Genomic DNA, 19159 nt, shown 5'->3' with positions numbered 1-19159 from the left:
ATCCTGCGTAGATTACAGGTGGTGTTATCGCGCAAGGATTAGTCACTGGTGGTGCTGGTGTTATCTTCCCTTAAATCCCTTTTCGTTGTTATCCAGCTTAGAGGTTATCCTTTCTAAATTACCGGTCATGTTATCCAATTTGGATAACCAGTGACATGTTTTCAGGGGTGAATTATCCATGCCCCCCCCCTTCACTAAATTTGTACATTCGTTATATCAGCGCATAAAGCTGAATAATTTGTGTAATTTCAACCGATTATCGTTCTCCATACCTGAATTATATTTTGAACTGCATACTAAAATTATGCAGGATTATTTTTTTATTATACGCAGAACGAAAAAAAAAATATAATTTACCCTTTTTGTCAATGTTTTGAATTTCAAATATCAAGAAAAATTGTTGAATAATATGATAATTTTGCTCATAAATAATACCGCAGAAAGCTCTCTACAGTAAGCTAAATAATTTTTCGTAGGATTATCGGCTCGCTGCTTCGTTTCACTAAGCATATCTTACAGACATGCTTAGATTTAGATACAGATTTAGAATTACAGACAAACTTACAGATGGACTAAGACTTACAGACAGATTTAGACATAAATGGCTTAAAGCCATCGAAACCGGTTCGAAACCTTGTATCCTATGTTCAGAATGACTAATATGTCGAGACGATTTATATTCCCCAATCATTCCCCAATTCCCTAATCATCCCCAATCATCCTACAATCATCACTAATCAGTCAAGCTCCTTAACTAATGATTCCTAGAAAACGCAAATGGGGGTGAGAAAGATGGAAGAAATCGTCCCCCACCAAGTCTATAGAACAAGATTTAAATCTTTCTTCTCGCGCAGTCTGAATGAGTCTTAGTGCAAATTCTCTCCTATATTTCATCTGCTAAAATTAATTTCTGTGCCTAACCCCTGTTCCTATTCCCATTATCCCATTCCTATTTCCTCCAGTGGTTGGAATATCCAACAATAATAATGTAGCCAGGCTTATCTCGGCCATCCACTCACATACGTATACCGGTACACATACGTATACTGGTACACATCTATTCGCATTAAAAGGTAGACAGAATTCATTTTAAAAGGCCTGCCAAATTCATTGTAAAAGGACTGCAAAAAAATATTTTAAATTACCTGCAAAATCAATTTTAAAGGAATGCAAAAATAAATCTTTAAAAGGCATGTCCTTATGGTTTAGCGCTTCTTTTTTATTATAATAATTTAAAAGGCATGCAAATTTCACCTTAAAACGTCTGCCGCAGTCAGTCATTATAAAATTAGTATTGTGTCCAAGGGGTTGTGCTTAGATATTAGTAAAGAACGAAAATATTTAAGGTAAATGTGTGTACTGTATATACATTTTTTTTGAGGCCTAACTCTATTGCTCATTTAATATATGACAATATAAACATGTTATCAGGCTTTTATATACGTCTGAAAGTGAAAAAAGCCTGTTTCACTTTACAGCGATTTTCGCTTCACAGCGGTATCCCGGAACCTAACTTGCTGTATGAACGAGGCCCTCCTCTAGTTACACAAGATGTCCGCCTCCTGTCCATCCTTCCCGTCTACGTCTCGCCTAACTCCACAATGTATCATTTTCATCTTATAGCATTCGATACCTAATTAATTTTCCCCTCTCAGATTTGCTTGTTTATCTCCCTCTTTCCCCATTTCCCCATCCTCTCCCTTTCCGTTTCTTTCCTCCTTTTTATCTTTCTTCTTCCAACCCCCCCATAACCCCACGACATAATACCCTCCCTCTTTCCTAGGACATTACCAACAAAACGAAGCATAAACGGGACAATATATCCAAGTGACAGTATATCAAACGGCTTTTATTAACTCTTATGTATACCAGACCGAGAAATGGTGTAGTATACATGTATGGTACACCCTGATCTTCATGGGTAATGAAAATCGTTCCATAAAGCATCAAAATCAAGCATAATCCCCGTCCTTCATCCTTTAGCATTTACAACGTTAAAACATTTCGTGTTTCGTGTGAGAATTTTTTTTTGTTGTTGAATTCCACGTGAAAGTTATGTCGTTTCGTAAGACAATTTGATTAAAGTGAAAACTGTTCATTTTCGTTAGAGAATTTTTTTTGGCGTTAAGGTTCGAGAGAGAATTATTGTGGTTGATACACGTAGCGACGTGGCGCTACTGTGAATGTTATGAGGCTAGTAGAATGTTATGAGGCTAGTAGAATGTTATGAGGCTAGCAGAATGTTATGAGGCTAGCAGAATGTTATGAGGCTAGCAGAATGTTATGAGGCTAGCAGAATGTTATGAGGCTAGTAGAATGTTATGAGGCTAGTAGAATGTTATGAGGCTAGCAGAATGTTATGAGGCTAGCAGAATGTTATGAGGCTAGTAGAGTGATATGAGGCTAGCAGAATGTTATGAGGCTAGCAGAGTGTTATGAGGCTATTAGAATGTTATGAGGCTAGTAGAATGTTATGCGGCTAGTAGAATGTTATGCGGCTATTAGAATGTTATGCGGCTATTAGAATGTTATGAGGCTAGTATGTTATGGGGCACGCAGAATGTTATGGGGCACGCAGAATGTTATGAGGCTAGCAGAATGTTATGAGGCTAGCAGAATGTTATGAGGCTAGCAGAATGTTATGAGGCTAGTAGAATGTTATGAGGCTAGTAGAATGTTATGAGGCTAGTAGAATGTTATGAGGCTAGTAGAATGTTAGGCTAGTAGAATGTCGGGTAAATTATTAAATAGTGTGTATATGTGGATAGATATAATAGTGGTGTGATGGACAGAGTTCGTGGTAGCTACAGTGATGACCATAGATCAGAATATAATTTAGGTGGATGTGGATGCCACCACTGTTAAAACATTCTTTATACACTTGTTGCGGTATTGGACTCTTGTTCCAGTATTTTTAAATCTCATTCCAGCATTTCCTGGTCTTGTTCCAGCATTTTCTAGTGTCGTTCTAGCATTTCCAGGTCTCATTCCAGCATTTCTAAGTCTCGTTCCAGCATTTCCTAGTGTCGTTCCAGCATTTTCATGTCTCATTCCAGCATTTCCAGGTCTCGTCCATCATTTTCAGGTCTCGTTCCAACATTTCCAGGTCTGGAATCATCGTTCGATTACCATCCCAGCTGGTCAGTCTCCTCCCAGCATTTCCCGGGTCTCAAAACATCAGGTTATCCACACATGCAACCACACACAAGGACTTCCAAATATCTGCAACAACTCTCCCCAGAGTCACATGTTCAAGCCCAGTGCGAAACCGAATCGTATACTATTCAGGGGCGTAAAAAAAAAAAACCCATGCAGCACAAAACATGTAAAAGATATAAATTGAGTTCAAACACATGTATTAAGCTGCATTGAAAATAATTTTCGTTTTATGTTGAGGCTATTTTCACGCGCACACTTACCACCCCCTTCCCTACCCCCTGACCTGAACGATGTATTCGGGGAAGGGAGGGAGGAGGGGCACTTGAGTGAGATGCAACCTGTCCGGTGTTGCAACATGGGAGGGAGTGTAACTGGTTGAGGAAAGGAGGTGGGGAGTGGTTCTACCAGTTGAAGGGAGATGGAGTGGTTCTACCAGTTGAAGGGAGATGGAGTGGTTCTACCAGTTGAGGAGGGGAGATGCAGTGGTTGTACCAGTTGAGGAAGGGAGATGCAGTGGTTGTACCAGTTGAGGAAGGGAGATGCAGTGGTTGTACCAGTTGAGGAAGGGAGATGCATTGGTTCTACCAGTTGAGGAAGAGAGATGGAATGGTTCTACCAGTTGAGGAAGGAGGGGGCGGGGAGGAGGAAGAGGAGGCTTGTAAAATGTAGACAGTAAGCACCGTAGATTTGTGCTGTTTAGTAAATGTTTTATTTAGTAGTGAACTACAGGCGGAGAGAAATGTATGGTGAGAGGAGAGCGGGTTTAGGAGAAGACAAGGGAGGGAATTATTTCTTTTGTCAAATAATCTAAGACAGTTATAATCAAAACCATTGAAAAGCTTATAGGAAGGTCAGCCAAATCATACACTGTGGGTAATACACTGTGGACAATCATACCCTGAACAATCATACACTGTGGAAATAAATGGTATAAAATACCGACACAATGGAAATATAAACACATATGCAGTATAATGTGATCCTTTATTGACTACGTTTCGCCCACACAGTGGGCTTTTTCAAGTCACAAACAGAACTACCTGGGATGGAAGGAATGCGATTTTAGACTCTATAACTCCACTTGGTACATCATCAGATGCAGCATTCTTCACCTGACCTCAGCATTCTGGACCTGACTATAAATACTCGCATTCCTTCCATTCAGGTAGTTCTGTTTGTGACTTGAAAAAGCCCACTGTGTGAGCGAAACGTAGTCAATAAAGGATCACATTATACTGCATATGTGTTTATATTTCCAATCATACACTGCGTAATACACTGTGGGCAATCATGCACTATGAACAATCTTACACAGAACAATCAAACGACAAACAATCATACACTTTTGACCAAATAAATCCGCACGAATTTTACCCACGAATCCTTCATCTATCAACATAAGTTTCTTTTGCGCTTCTAAGAAGTAAGCTGACCGACCCGAGTCTAACCTGAGCTCTTTATTAAGATGAAGTTATTAGCCAGGATTAACACAATCTGCTACAATCGACAATCGGTTTTCTCTCCGGTGATCAATATCCCCCCCAACAATTTTTTAAAAATTAATCTATATAATACGTGGCTCGTATTACTCCTAACAGTCAGAGGGGAAAAAAGGGAGTCGAGTATTTGATTCGGCATAAAAGTTGGGTATAAAATTCTGATTTAATACATGACAAGGAACTTGCTAATATTAAAAAGTAATTTCTTCTTTAAAAGTTTTTACCTTGTATCTGGGAGGAGGAAATGAAGGAAGGAAGGAAGTTAGGAAGGAAGGAACTAGAGAGAGAGAGAGATTCGTGGAAGTAAGAGGAAGAGAGTGAGAGGAAAAGAACAACAAATAAAGGAGAGCAAAGAGAACATGGAACAAGTTCTTCTTTCCTTGCTAGCGACTTTGTTCTCCAACGCTCCTCCTTCAACACAACCAGCTGCTCCTCCAACACAACCAGCTGCTCCTCCAACACAACCAGCTGCTCCTCCAACACAACCAGCTGCTCCTCCAACACAACCAGCTGCTCCTCCAACACAGCCAGCTGCTCCTCCAACACAGCCAGCTGCTCCTCCAACACAACAAGCTGTTCCTCCAACACAAGCTGCTCCTCCAACACAGCCAGCTCCTCCAACACTGCTTCATCCCTGGCTGGTGCCACTGAATAATTCTTACAGTCCTGAAGTTTCTGTAAGTATGCCTCCCCCTCCATCTCTCCCCCTCCCCCACCCCCTCCCTCCTCCCCACCCCGTCCCCCCTGGATCCTTACGTCACCGCAGAGGCTAAAACAGCAGAATATATTAACGCACTGCAGCTGCCACAAACACTCGACTTCTGAACGCAACCCGGAATTCGCGGACATTCTTATTCCCGGGTTACTTTTACGTTGAGGTGGGAAGCCGGGCGTGTGGAACTACACGTTCAAAATTTCAATTTACCTCCTCTTTTAATAATTTTTATATTTCTACGAGTACATGATACAACTTACACAGACCATAGCTGACAACGGTGACACACTACGTAGATAGTCCCTGGTTATCCAGAGCATTTCGGGTAAAATTTAGTTTTGTCCCCAGGATGCGACCCACACCAGTAGGCTAACACCCAGGTATCTACTTAATGCTAGGTGAACAGGGACAGTAGGTGTGTTAAGGAAACACGCCATGATGTTTCTACACGTACCTGATATCGAACTACAGACCTCGGTGTGTGAGCTGCGTGCGCTACCAACCGAGCTGCGGGACACCTCTTTACTCTCTTCAATTTCCACATTGCCTGAAAAGTTAAAATATAGAATAGTATACACTAACCTAACCTAACATATATTGACATTAACCACTGCATTTTAAGCACACACAAATGCTCGTACGTAATGCATTTCAGGTGAAATTGATTATCCTTATGGGAGAATAGACAGCCGGGTGAGAAGCGTGTTTTGCGAATCGAGAACAGAGGATCGAGTCTCAACCAATCATTGAGCTGCATAACCCACCCCAGTTTAGAGGTTTTCATAGATACGACAGTAATACTGTCGGCAATAAAATTATTATTGATAGTAATAATTGACGCTACTACTACTACTAATGAAATTAATTAGAATAATTAATAATTTACTTATAAAATCAGTGAACCAGCACTGGATTAATATAAGCAGATGCTTGTCCAGGGTAAAATGTCACGACCTCTGCACAAAGATTAGTTGTAACACTTACATTCAAAAATACACGAATATGGAAATCCGGCTACAAGTAATATGAATTATAATCAACTTAAAGTTGAGCAGCTAAAACACCAAATTGAACCCGGAATAAGAATTTTTTTTTTTTACGCTCATGACATAATCTGCTCTGATAAGTGGAATATATATATATATATATATATATATATATATATATATATTATATATATATATATATATATATATATATATATTATGTATATATATTTATATATATTTATATGACCTTTTCAAAATTTTCTTATACGTTTAGACATTTCATTTATGTTAATGTAAAAATTTATTTTGTGCCAAAAGAACCTTAGAAAACTTACTATAATCGTAATTTAATTTAGCTTAATCCAGCTAAATATATTTTGTATAAGTTCACAGTAATTTAATAATCAACAAACACAGCAAAATATATTTTTTTTCATTAGGTTCTGAATGATTCTTGCGAAGTTATTGCTTACACAAATTTTCGCTTGCCCTATTCGGCAAGAAGAGCGTTGCTATTTAACCCAAAATCGCAAGTTTTACCAATTCGCTGTTTTACAGCGGTTTTTATAAGTATTTACAACGGGTGTTATACCTTATATAACGGAGTTTTTAACTCTACTCGTTTTAAACAGATATCGTACACGATCTCGTTGCGCTAAAATACTCACACATACACGTGTGTGTGTGTGTGTGTGTGTGTGTGTGTGTGTGTGTAAAATGCTGAAATAACGAAGGTTACGTCATGATTTATGCTGGCAGGCAATGCGCTTTAATATATTAAATGCTGGCCGGAATTACGCACAATATTCTCATAAATGCGGCTTTTTTTTTTATCCTCACACGGGTGTTTTAATCTTTTTTTTTTTTTTTTAGAAATGAGAGGCTTAATTAAACAATCATTTGAACTTGTGTCTCTTATTAAGTAAATGTGACGTCACAGGAGCGTGGATACTTTTCATTTGGGTAAATCGAAAAATATTCAGCACTGTGAGCGAAGTTCTCAACTTTGTGCTGACGAGGACCTCAGTTACAGGGCGAATTATTCACTATTTCTCCATTTGTTTCACTGGCTCCCCAGAAGTTTTCTCCGTTCCCATGCACATATGATGCGCACACACACACACACACACACACACACACACACACACACACACACAGGAGGGTTAGGGGAGACATGATAACTATTTACAAAATACTGCGAGGAACTGACAAGGTGGACACAGATAAGATGAGCAAGAGATGGGACATATAAACAAGGGGTCACAATTGGAAGTTGAAAACTCAGAAGTGTCAAAGAGATGTTAGGAAGTATTTCTTTAGTCATAGAGTTGTCAGGAAGTGGAATAGTCTGGCAAGCGATGTAGTGGCAGGGCGAAAGAGGACCTAGTAGCGATCAGTGAAGAGGCGGGGCCAAGAGCTATGTCTCGACACCTGCAACGACAAATAGGTGAGTACACACATTGGACTCGAAGAAGGATTTTGACACGGTTCCGCTCAAAAGATTGGTGCAAAAGCTAAAGGATCAGGCAGGAATGACAGGAAAGGCACTGCAATAGATCAAGAAATACCTGAAATGAAGGGAACGAGTGATGGTAAGTGACGTAGTGTCTGAGTGGGCGCCTGTGACGAGCGGGGTTCCACAAAGGTTAGTCCTAGGACCAGTGCTTTTTCTGGTATATGTGAATAACATGACAGAAGGGATAAATTCAGAGGAGTCCCTGTTTACACATGATGTGAAGCTAGTGCAGAGAATTAAAATGGACAAGGACCAGGTAGAACTACAAAGGGATCTGGACAGGCTGCAGGCCTGGTTAAACAACTGGCTTCTGGTATTTACCCCCACCAAGTGCAAAGTCATGAAGATTGGGGAAAGTCAAATAAGACCGCAGACTTAGTGTACAATAGGGGAGCCAAAGGCTGCAAACCTCACTCAAGGAAAACTATCTCTGGGAGAGTATCATACCGAGCACATCTCCTGAGGCGCACATTACCCAAATAACTGCTGCAACATCTGGGCGCCTGGCAAACCTAAGAATAAAATTTCGACATCTGAGTAAGCAGTCATTCATGGCACTCTACACTGTGCACGTCAGACCCATATTGGAGTACGCAGCACCAGTATGGAACCCACACTTGGTCAAGCACCTTAAGACATTAGAGAAATTGCAAAGGTTTGCAACAAGACTAACCCCAGAGGTAAGGACAATGTCCTAGGATGTGAGGTTAATGGTTGAGGACAGGAGGGATAGGAGGGACATGATAACATATAAAATACTGAGAGGAATTGACAAGGTGGAAGTGACAAATGAAAATTAAAGACAGATGAGCCATGGGATGTCAGGGCTGCCTCAATAAAGTGTAATATGTGGAATAGCCTCTATAAAGTGTATGTGTGTGTGCGTGTGTGTGTGTGTGTGTGTACTCACCTAATTGTGGCTGCATGTGTGTTGTATGTGTAGAAAGATGCACACATGCACAACGCAGGCATTGAACCGATAACAGGATCTTCTTGTAACTTAACCGAGAACGCTAAAAATCTTGAAGGAGAACAAATGAGCGTGCTCCTGTGAAGACGTCTCCCAAGACAGTCGTGAGTGTACGGAGGCTGTGATCTATCTCGGCTCCTCTCCCAGCATCCCTTTAAAATTAGATTGAAGCTCCCAATTTTATTTCCAGGTCGACCGTCTTAGAACCTCAGTATTGCTTTGCTCTAGTCACCATTGATTATTTTCGTCATTGTCATGATTATTGTTAATGTTTATCTTAGTTTGTGTTGCTGGTAATCAGTCAGCAGGAAGGTAAGGAAAAAAACGAATAGGAAAGAGATAAGAACTTCGCTTTCATTTTTTTCTCTATTTTGCCAAATCCTGGATGAGATTTGGCACACCAGCTTTTCCATCTGCGGCACTTTGTGCGTGTGCGCTGAGTGAACCAGGTGGATACCAGGTACGAGGTAGGGGTCAGGAGCTAAGACTGAACCCCTGCATCCACACACAGGTAAGTACAAATATATCAGTACATAGAGAGCTTCATTTAACATCAAATCAGAGTGGACGAGGCAGCACAGTTCACCTGATTTATTTGTTAGTTAATTTATTTATATTTTGTTTGCCGTGTAGGGTTTCAAAGCCATAATTACAAGCAACAAATGGATTGTGGCCTCACTAAATCTGTATTGATCTATAAATCTACCCGAGCCAAATTTATGCCATGATTCACGGTTATAATTGCTATGTCATCCTGTTATTATTTTCTGCCAATAACATATTGTGTAATTGTCACATGTATTGGCGACGAATTTGTGGTTTTAGTTTGGTCACATAACGATACATTGGAGATACAGGAGACCGAAACGTGTGAAATAGGTTGCATGGTACTCTTTCCATAGCTAAATAGTCTGGTTGTCAAACTATCATAGCATCAATCACTAAGTTGACAAATTAGTTGAATAATTAGTCTGTTGAAGATTGAGACACTTATGCAGCATATGGGAATCTTTATTCAGGAAACGTTTCGCCACACATTGGCTTCATCAGTCCAATACAAAGAGGAAGGCGTAAGGAGAAGAGGAGAGTATAAGGTAATCAGTCCCTCAGCCTGGAGTCGATGTGTTCAGTCCATCAATCTTGTAGAATGTACAGCATAGGGCCGTAGACGTGGCTTATATACTGTAGTGAGGTGAGGTGAAGCAGGCGGAGGCGGGGTCATAGTGGTACCATCCACTAGTCGAAGTTGATCTTCGTCCAAAGGTTGAACAAGTGTTGAAGAATTCTTTGTAACAAGATCCCATGATGCTGCAGTGTCTGACAGTTGTGATGAATGGTTTTCAAACCATTCATCACAATAATTAGTCTGTAAAGGAATCTGATAGTCCAACAGTTACTTGGTTAGTCAGAAAAGAACACGTGGAGATCAAAGATCAGGAGGGACGAGTGTAACTAATGGCGTCTAAGGAGTGGCAGTACAAGTTCCTCCTCGTACATGTAAGCAACCTGTCGTGATCTAATCGTCAGGAAACAGTACAAGTGTCTCATGACAATGTTAGATGACTTAGCTCTCCTAGCGATAAAAAAAATTATACACACACACACACACACACACACACACACACACACACACACACACACACACACACACACACACACACACACACACACACACACACACCATCTCCGAGACGCCGGAAGATACAATAAAGACTTACAGGAAGGAAAATTAACTTGGCAAAATGATTTTTATTATTTTATTATCACACTGCCTGATTCCCACCAAGGCAGGGTGGCCCGAAAAAGAAAAACTTTCACCATCATTCACTCCATCACTGTCTTGCCAGAAGGGTGCTTTACACTACAGTTTTTAAACTGCAACATTAATGATAAATTCCAGAGTTGCTGATCCTTACACAGTGAAGCTTGCAAGGGTGTGTCTCGGTACCGCTGAAGGGCTCTTCATCGAGGGAACTGGAACTAATTCTCCCCCCCCCCTTTCCGTCGCCTTTTATCAAATTAAATATGATTGCCTCTTTATGACCCCTTCCGGTTTAGCACATTCCAACGAAAATAATACATAGAAAATAAGTTCACAGAAGGACTTAAAAGTTCACTAGACAAGACCTTTGATGATCAGTCTTTAATCCTAATAAAATTCCTCCGGAACTTTACAGTTCTGTTAGCAGTTCCTTATATAAAATGAAGTCAACGACAGGTTACAAAAGGCGTAATAGAGGTGGCGTTTCTCTAAGCGTTGAGCTTCGTAGAGTCGTTTAATATGAGCGAAACGTTAACCCAATATCAACTTGCTCTCCAGCTTGCGGTATTGTCGTCGGATGTTTCTACAATGTGTCGTCTCGTTGAGTCGTTTATGTTGCGTTCCTTGTAATGTGCTTGTCGCAGGCAACAGAAAATAGCTGAGGCCAGAAATCGACTAAATGTTTTCTTGTAATATCTGCTATGTTTGTTACCAGCATCCTTGATGCTTCTCCTGCCACACCTCTCAGCATCCTTGATGTTTCTCCTGCATCCTTGATGTTTCTCCTGTCACACCTCTCAGCATCCTTGATGCTTCTCCTGCCACACCTCTCAGCATCCTTGACGTTTCTCCTGCCACACCTCTCAGCATCCTTGATGCTTCTCCTGCCACACCTCTCAGCATCCTTGACGTTTCTCCTGCCACACCTCTCAGCATCCTTGACGTTTCTCCTGCCACACCTCTCAGCATCCTTGATGCTTCTCCTGCCACACCTCTCAGCATCCTTGATGTTTCTCCTGCCACACCTCTCAGCATCCTTGATGTTTCTCCTGTCACACTTCTCAGCATCCTTGATGTTTCTCCTGTCACACCTCTCAGCATCCTTGATGTTTCTCCTGCCACACCTCTCAGCATCCTTGATGTTTCTCCTGCCACACCTCTCAGCATCCTTGATGTTTCTCCTGCCACATCTCCCAGCATCCGTGATGTTTCTCCTGCCACATCTCCCAGCATCCTTGATGTTTCCCCTGCTACACCTCCCAGCATCCGTGATGTTTCCCCCGCCACATCTCTCATCATCCTGAATGTTGGTGTCTGCTGTCAGACACGTCTTTCACCTTGGCTATGCTTCCTGGCACTCTTATAGTATAAACTGTTTACTCTTGCGTGGCACCCCTCTCCAAGATGCCACTGCATGCATACTCACACCTGTGGATCTCTTCTTTCTCCTCAGAACTCTCAGATTTCCTTCGGATCATTAATCTTCTCCTGCCCATCTTTCTCCTTTCCAACTAGCGTCAAATTTCTACAAATTTGGACCCCTTTATCAAAAAAATCATACACACCATTAGACAAGCAAACAAACAAATAAGGATATTAGCAAAGCTGAAGAGAATACAAACAATATAAATCCCAACTTTGAAGTATTTATCCACCGTCCTGTGGGTTGTGTATTATCCAAATTGAGAATTGGTTGTGAATTATTCAACCTACTGAGGATTAGCTGTGATTTATACAACCTACTATAGGTTAGTTGCGAATTATCCAGGGCTAATGTGGGGATAATTAGAAGGTTTATCCAACTTGTATTTAACCCTCGCGTATAACCCATCAGAAAAATCCCAGTTTTTCCTTAAAGTATCCTGCGATTATTTAATCTCGAATTACTGATTATATAAGTTTAACAACTTCTGAAAGTAAGATAATTGGTTGATAATTTGCCAGTTTTTTTTCCATGGGTAGCTTTTCATACCAAAGTTTTGGCTCGTGTAAAACTTTTTTTTTTTTTTTAATTTCAAGTCTTTTAAAAAGTGTGGTCGAGGGAGCAGCTGTTTTATTTTCGTATTTGATCTGATGTTTAAGATGTTTTGTGTGTTTGTGGAGAATAAAAATTCACAGTACAGTGGCTGGAATAATTCATTAAGGAAAATGAACGTTTGACGTCGTGTCGCTCCATTCGTGGCGATGATGGAGCCGTGGCCTCGCGTCCCCAACGGAGCTGCCGTGGCCTGGCGTCCCCAACGGAGCTGCCGTGGCCTGGCGTCCCCAATGGAGCTGCCGTGGCCTGGCGTCCCCAATGGAGCTGCCGTGGCCTGGCGTCCCCAACGGAGCTGCCGTGGCCTGGCGTCCCCAACGGAGCTGCCGTGGCCTGGCGTCCCCAACGGAGCTGCCGTGGCCTGGCGTCCCCAACGGAGCTGCCGTGGCCTGGCGTCCCCAACGGAGCTGCCGTGGCCTGGCGTCCCCAACGGAGCTGCCGTGGCCTCGCGTCCCCAACGGAGCTGCCGTGGCCTGGAGTCCCCAACGGAGCTGCCGTGGCCTCGCAGCCCAACGAAACTTGGCCTCGCGGCCCAACGAAGCTCCCGCACATCTCTCCCCAGTACGACGGTCCGGCAACTGCAGACGATAGCTTCCTTCCAAGACCACTGTCAAGGCACGACTTGACAGTGGTCCTTGAGATTTCTAATTACAATTTTTTTTTTCAGTGAACTATACTTGTGTTTAAAATAGTTCTGACAGAGGCAGGATCCCACACGTCAACAGGAACAGAAATACAATTTATTCTGTTTCGACATAACACTGAAAAACGCAGTAAACTTGTGTTTTCCTGTTTCTGTCTTGCACTCGGCTTTCCACCAATCAATGCACTTTCTTTGGGACATAAATTCTCGTGGGAAATATTTTTGATTAGTTTTCTCACCTTGCATAAATGAGGAAAATCGAAATATTTTTTTGTTTCACACGGAAAATGTATCGGTATTTGTCTCTAGAAAGGTACTCAAATTCTGACTCACGAAATCGTAATGACACGATTGCAAACAAACCATACCACGGGCGGGATTTAACCCGCGGTCAGAGAGTCTCAAAACTCCAGACCGTCGCGTTAGCCACTGAACCAGCGACGGTCTGGAGTTTCGAGAGACACTGACCGCGGGTTCAATCCCGCCCGTGGTATGGTTTACTCAAATTTTGTCTCGCAATTACTTTTTTTTATTTCTTTGGATATACTCTGAAGAGTATCCCTACTGAGGTATATACACTAGGAGCAATAACGTATACACAATGAGTGGTATGTATCTTACTATGTAAAAGCTTTTTATATGCTTAAATTCCTAAATTGGACATTATGGTATCCTTGAAGGGAGGTTCCCAGGTGGCATGCAGCCTTAATGACGCTCGTGTAATCTTTAAACCCAATAAATCAGCCCTCACAAAATCTATAGGCTTTAAACCAATTATTCTGATGCAAACCAAATTTTATATTATGTAAAATCTATCGCGTCAATCTGACTTCATGAAGCTCTACGTAGAGCGCAAAGTTGCCACAACGAAAGCTTCCTTCTTGTCCTTTGTACCTGTGCTACTCCACAAACACCCTGTCAGTATTAATCAGAAGAAAGACAAGTTGCTCACATTTGGGTACCAATTGATCTCATTTTGATTAACATAGATGTCAACCACACAGAAGGTAGCGTATGATCAGTCTGGTGTGTACACAGTGTTCAGGTGCACTCAGTGTACTCGTGTGATCGATCTTGTAATAAATCTGTGACCGGTGAGTGATTTAGGGCATTTGTTAAATACTTTACGGTCAGCCTTGAACGACTTCTTGATTAAGTTTGTGGTGCATAACACCGTTACTTATACTCTGCATTTCCTGTTTCTTTTCCTCCTCCTCTCCCTTTTTTCTTCTTCTTCCATCTCCTCCTCTTCGTACTTCATCTCTTTATCTCGCCGATATCTTCCTCTTCTTTTCTTTCCCCAGCATCTTTCCCCTAATGCACTTCGCTCATAAATGTTTATCTTCCCACCCATCTCGCTTCTTATTCATTATATCTCCCCTTTCCCTACCCTATCCCTACACGTGCCTTCCCATTCCTCTACCATACCTCTCTCTCTCTCTCTCTCTCTCTCTCTCTCTCTCTCTCTCTCTCTCTCTCTCTCTCTCTCTCTCTGTACCTTCCTTTCCTTTCTTTTCAGTTATCATCTCCCTCTCTACACTTCCTCGCTATTTCTCTAGTTTCCCTCAGATCTCCCTCTCTTACAACCTCTCCCTCCTCTGTCAATCAGTCTTACCCTTCCCTATTCCGTCATCCTTCTCTACCTGCACGCACGCACGCACGCACGCACGTAATCCTGCCTTCCTAGTCGTGCGAGAGAGACCGTAAAGAGGTTTAGTCTTTATAATGAGCCTATGAGTTTCGAATGCAATAATTACTTCTCTCCCTAGACGTCGAGGCAGAGTAGGAGTGTCAAGGCAAGGAAGTGGGATGTAGGGCAGGCGGCGTCTCAAGGCAGAAGAGGCAGCAGACAGGAGCGATATAACTGACTCCTATGGGTAGCAGCTACACTGTGTAATAGTACAGTAAAGAGAGACACCATCCAGAATGTTACTTTAAGGTAATATTCAACACTAACAGTGCTGCCAAGACTCTCTATGAAAGGTGCCACGAGCGCTTTGGGTTGTCTTACTGAGGCCCCCACGTAGATATATTCTGGAAAGTATCCTTTAATAAGAGCAGGACCTGAGAGGTTGTGTCGAGCCTGGATCCCTACAGGCAATCAGCGTGTGTGTCAGCCAGGAGGGACCGTCACATTCAATTACTGCCACCCTCACCACCCTAATGCCAACCCTGTTTCATATGCATGTATGTATATGTAAACATGATTATATATATATAATATATATATATATATACATATATATATATATATATATATATATATATATTCAAACAGCTTCAGGAAGAAATCCAAATATTCTTCTTTGAAGCCTTTTTATCCACTTCTCCGAGGCTATATATATATATATATATATATATATATATATATATATATATATATATATATATATATATATATATATATATATATATATATATAGTAGACTGGTAGACAGCAAGCACCCAGGGAGGTACTACTAATCGTATATTTCACTGACTTAGAGACACAGAGGCAGCTGCTGCGTCTCTAGTAGCCCCAAGGAGACTAGAATCCAGTGCTATAAGAAAACTTGTGGGACCTCTCTTTCAGGGACTGATGCTCTCCGATCCCATTGAGACAAAGCAGTATTGATGATCCAAGTCTCTATACTTGCTGGACGAAATCTTTCCTTTATCACGCCATTCTTTTTACAACAAAAACCTTTGAGTTTTGAATACTCTTTGTAAAAAAAATTAATAACAGTATCGGTAATTAAAAATAATAATAATGAAAATAATTAAAAGATTTATGGTAAAAATGTTAATGACAGTGATTAAAATATCGATAATAGCAATGATAGTTATTACAGACGAGAGAATGCATAAGAGTTTACTGATATTGCCCTCTGGCAGTGGGAGGTATTGATGTTCTTGATGCTCTGGTCACTATGGCTGATATTATGGGGCTTGAGTTCGGGAAGATAACTGCTTATGACGTGGTGGGATAGCACTGTTTGTGCCTGTCTCATTACGGCTGATTACTCCACAGATGAGACGAGCTGTGGGATGCTGGGCTGACGGGATGACGCTGGGTTGACGGGATGACGCTGGGTTGACGGGATAACGTTGTGTTAACGAACAGACATACACACACACACACACACACACACACACACACACACACACACACACACACACACACACACACACACACACACACACACACACACACACACACACATACACACATACATACACAGGGTTTACAACAGTATCAGTAAAAGTATTTGGGTTTTCCCTACATATAACCTCAAAAATAAACCCTCGGGTATTCTGTAATAAAGACAGAGATGCAGATTTAGCTTTTGTTGTGACAACGTTTCGCTCTGTGTAAATCTTTTGATGAATGTGCATCACCTGGAAATCTGTAATGAGAGTCGTTTCGCCCCCCACTAGGAGGAAACGTCTGAGAGAGACGAGAGCCGAGCCATTTGTGGAAGAAGTGGAACATAGCAGCAGCAGTAGCTTACGTGGTCATAGGTGGGTGGGGCCCGCCAATGTAAGCACGTCAGGCCCAGACATATAGCAATCGAGTTGTAGGATCTTTTATTCTCCGTACCAGGATTCCATAAATGTTGTTGTGTGTCAGACAGGTATCCCCAGAATAAGTCTTAACAACCAGTGCCTTTTATCGAGTAATGTTTTTGTCTTGCGTGTTTCCCATTTTCTTCACGGGCTCTTTATTACCTCACCATTCTCGGCGAAAAGGCGACAAGTGGCGAAAAGGCGACAAGTGGCGAAAAGGTTGCAACTGCAGGAAAGGAACCTTGGGAACTTTCGCCTGAAGACGGACTTCTTTAGACAAGAAACTTGAAAAAATTCATAGTGATACCGACAAGATGAAGGAAAAAGACATGTATAGTTCAGGACATTAGATGAAACGCTTCGCCTGTCCAAGGGCGAAATGTCTCCACAAACTCCCTCTCTTCAGTCGTCTTTGTCACTCCACAAAGCTCCCAGCCAGACTTGAGGGGCGACTATCGTGACCTTGCCTGTCCTTCTCTCGTTATCCCTCACGTCACGGTATTAACAGTGAAATATATTGCGTGTGAAAAGAATTACAGGAGACTTACAAGTGCGTGTGTCGCTGCTCCAGGATTTTTCTGAGAAGGCTGGCTAACCCAATTACCCGTAGCAGAGGTCGTGTGAAGTGAATTATGCCGGAGTAAATCAAGTGCTTGGGTGAGAGAGGAGGGAGATGGGAGGGAGGAAGATGTGGTAAGAGGTAAGGGGAGGTTGGTGAGGGGTGTTTTGACGGGGAGGGGTTGTATTGATGGGGAAGGGATGAGAAGGGAGAGTTAGGGGGCATTGCAACAGGTGAATTGGCTAGACTTGGGATAGTAAGCTAAGGTTGGTAGAGTTATTCGAAAAGTCCGGACTATTCCTTGGGGGTATGAAGAGAGTAAACAAAATTTTGGTAAATGCCGCACTGCACTTTCTCTCTCTCTCTCTCTCTCTCTCTCTCTCTCTCTCTCTCTCTCTCTCTCTCTCTCTCTCTCTCTCTCTCTCGCCCGCTGCGCATAAAGGATGAAAATATATTACGAATGTGTTATTTGCAGCGCCCTGGTCATATTAAGTGGTTCTTTCGTCTTGAGTATTAATTCAGGAAACGCAGATTAGATTCATGGAGATATGCAACGCGGGGAAACACTGTAATTTAATTTTGTCGTGAATAACCAGGATCAAAGGGGGTGAGGAGACGAGGATTGTCAGGAGGCGACGGATAGGATGGGCAGATAGTGAGAATCTAGTTGGGAGGGTGTGGTTGGGAGGGTGTGGATGTGAAGATTTGATCGAAAGTTAGTTACCATTTGGTCCTAGGCACATGTCGATTAGACACTAGGCCTGTTGTATGTGCATGCGTGTGTGTGTATGTCTGTCCGTGGTGTGAGCACGTGTGTGTGTGTGTGTGTGTGTGTGTGTGTGTGTGTGTAAGGCCTCCATGAAGCGCCACATCACCATAAATCACCAAGTTTCGCCACACAGTGGCTTCATCAGTCCATAAAAAGGAGAGCGTTGAAGAACAGGAGGAGTTTGAGGCAATCAGTCCCTCAGCCTCGAGTCGATGTGATCAGTCCATCAATCTTGAAAAGAATACAGCATATGTGCGAGGGAGTAGCTTATATACCGTAGGCAGGAGAGGTGCAGCAGTCGTAGGTGGTGTCACACTTGTCCAGTATGGAAGTAGGTCGTGCCCAAGGGTTAGGCATGAATTCCCTGTATTAAGATCCCAAGATGTTGGTGCTCCTGCTCTTCAACGCTGTCCTTGTATGGACTGATGAATCCACTGTGTGGCGAAACGTTTCCTCAATAAAGATACCCAAGTGTTGCACATGTCTAATATATCAACTTGTCGGTTCTCTGAACCATTTATCTACATTCAGCGTGTGTTGCACAGGATAAGAACGGCCTTGAAGTAGCTAAGGGTGTGAATCTCGCCGTATTGTGAGCGTCATGTACTGTAACTGCATAATCAGGTTATTTTGACTAGGCTGAGCCACACGGCGGGCAGCTTTGTTAAGCCAGTGTTGAAGCTCATCTCTGGGCGAAACATTCTCGGAATAAAAAATAGTTGCAAATTGTGTGTACCCTAATATTTGACTGCATCCACGGAAGGAAAGGAAGGGGTCTTGAACCCCCTGATGTGTTGAGGTTTAAACCCCTTAATATGTGGGTGTTTGAACCTTTTCAAATGCATTCAGAAAGGCTTTAAAGATCAACCTTTGAAGGAATAGAGTTGGTTTAGTTCTTAAGGAATAAAAACGTCGTTTACATGATAAAACGAGTTTTAAAAACCGAGTCCCAACGTTTGAACTTATTTGTAAAAAAAAAAAAAAACTTCTAATGGTT

The 19159-nt window shown here is 42.0% G+C and overlaps 1 long non-coding RNA gene across 1 annotated transcript in view; it reads left to right on the top strand.

Annotated features, from left to right (window-relative positions):
- The window catches only part of LOC138852671 (uncharacterized), a 96553-nt gene that overhangs the window by 724 nt on the left and 76670 nt on the right, over positions 1-19159 (top strand). The window lies entirely within an intron of this gene.

This window comes from Cherax quadricarinatus, chromosome 14 (assembly GCF_038502225.1).
Source record: "Cherax quadricarinatus isolate ZL_2023a chromosome 14, ASM3850222v1, whole genome shotgun sequence".
In the NCBI taxonomy this organism is placed as follows: Eukaryota; Metazoa; Arthropoda; class Malacostraca; order Decapoda; family Parastacidae; genus Cherax; species Cherax quadricarinatus.
This window is presented reverse-complemented; position numbering and strand designations above follow the sequence as displayed.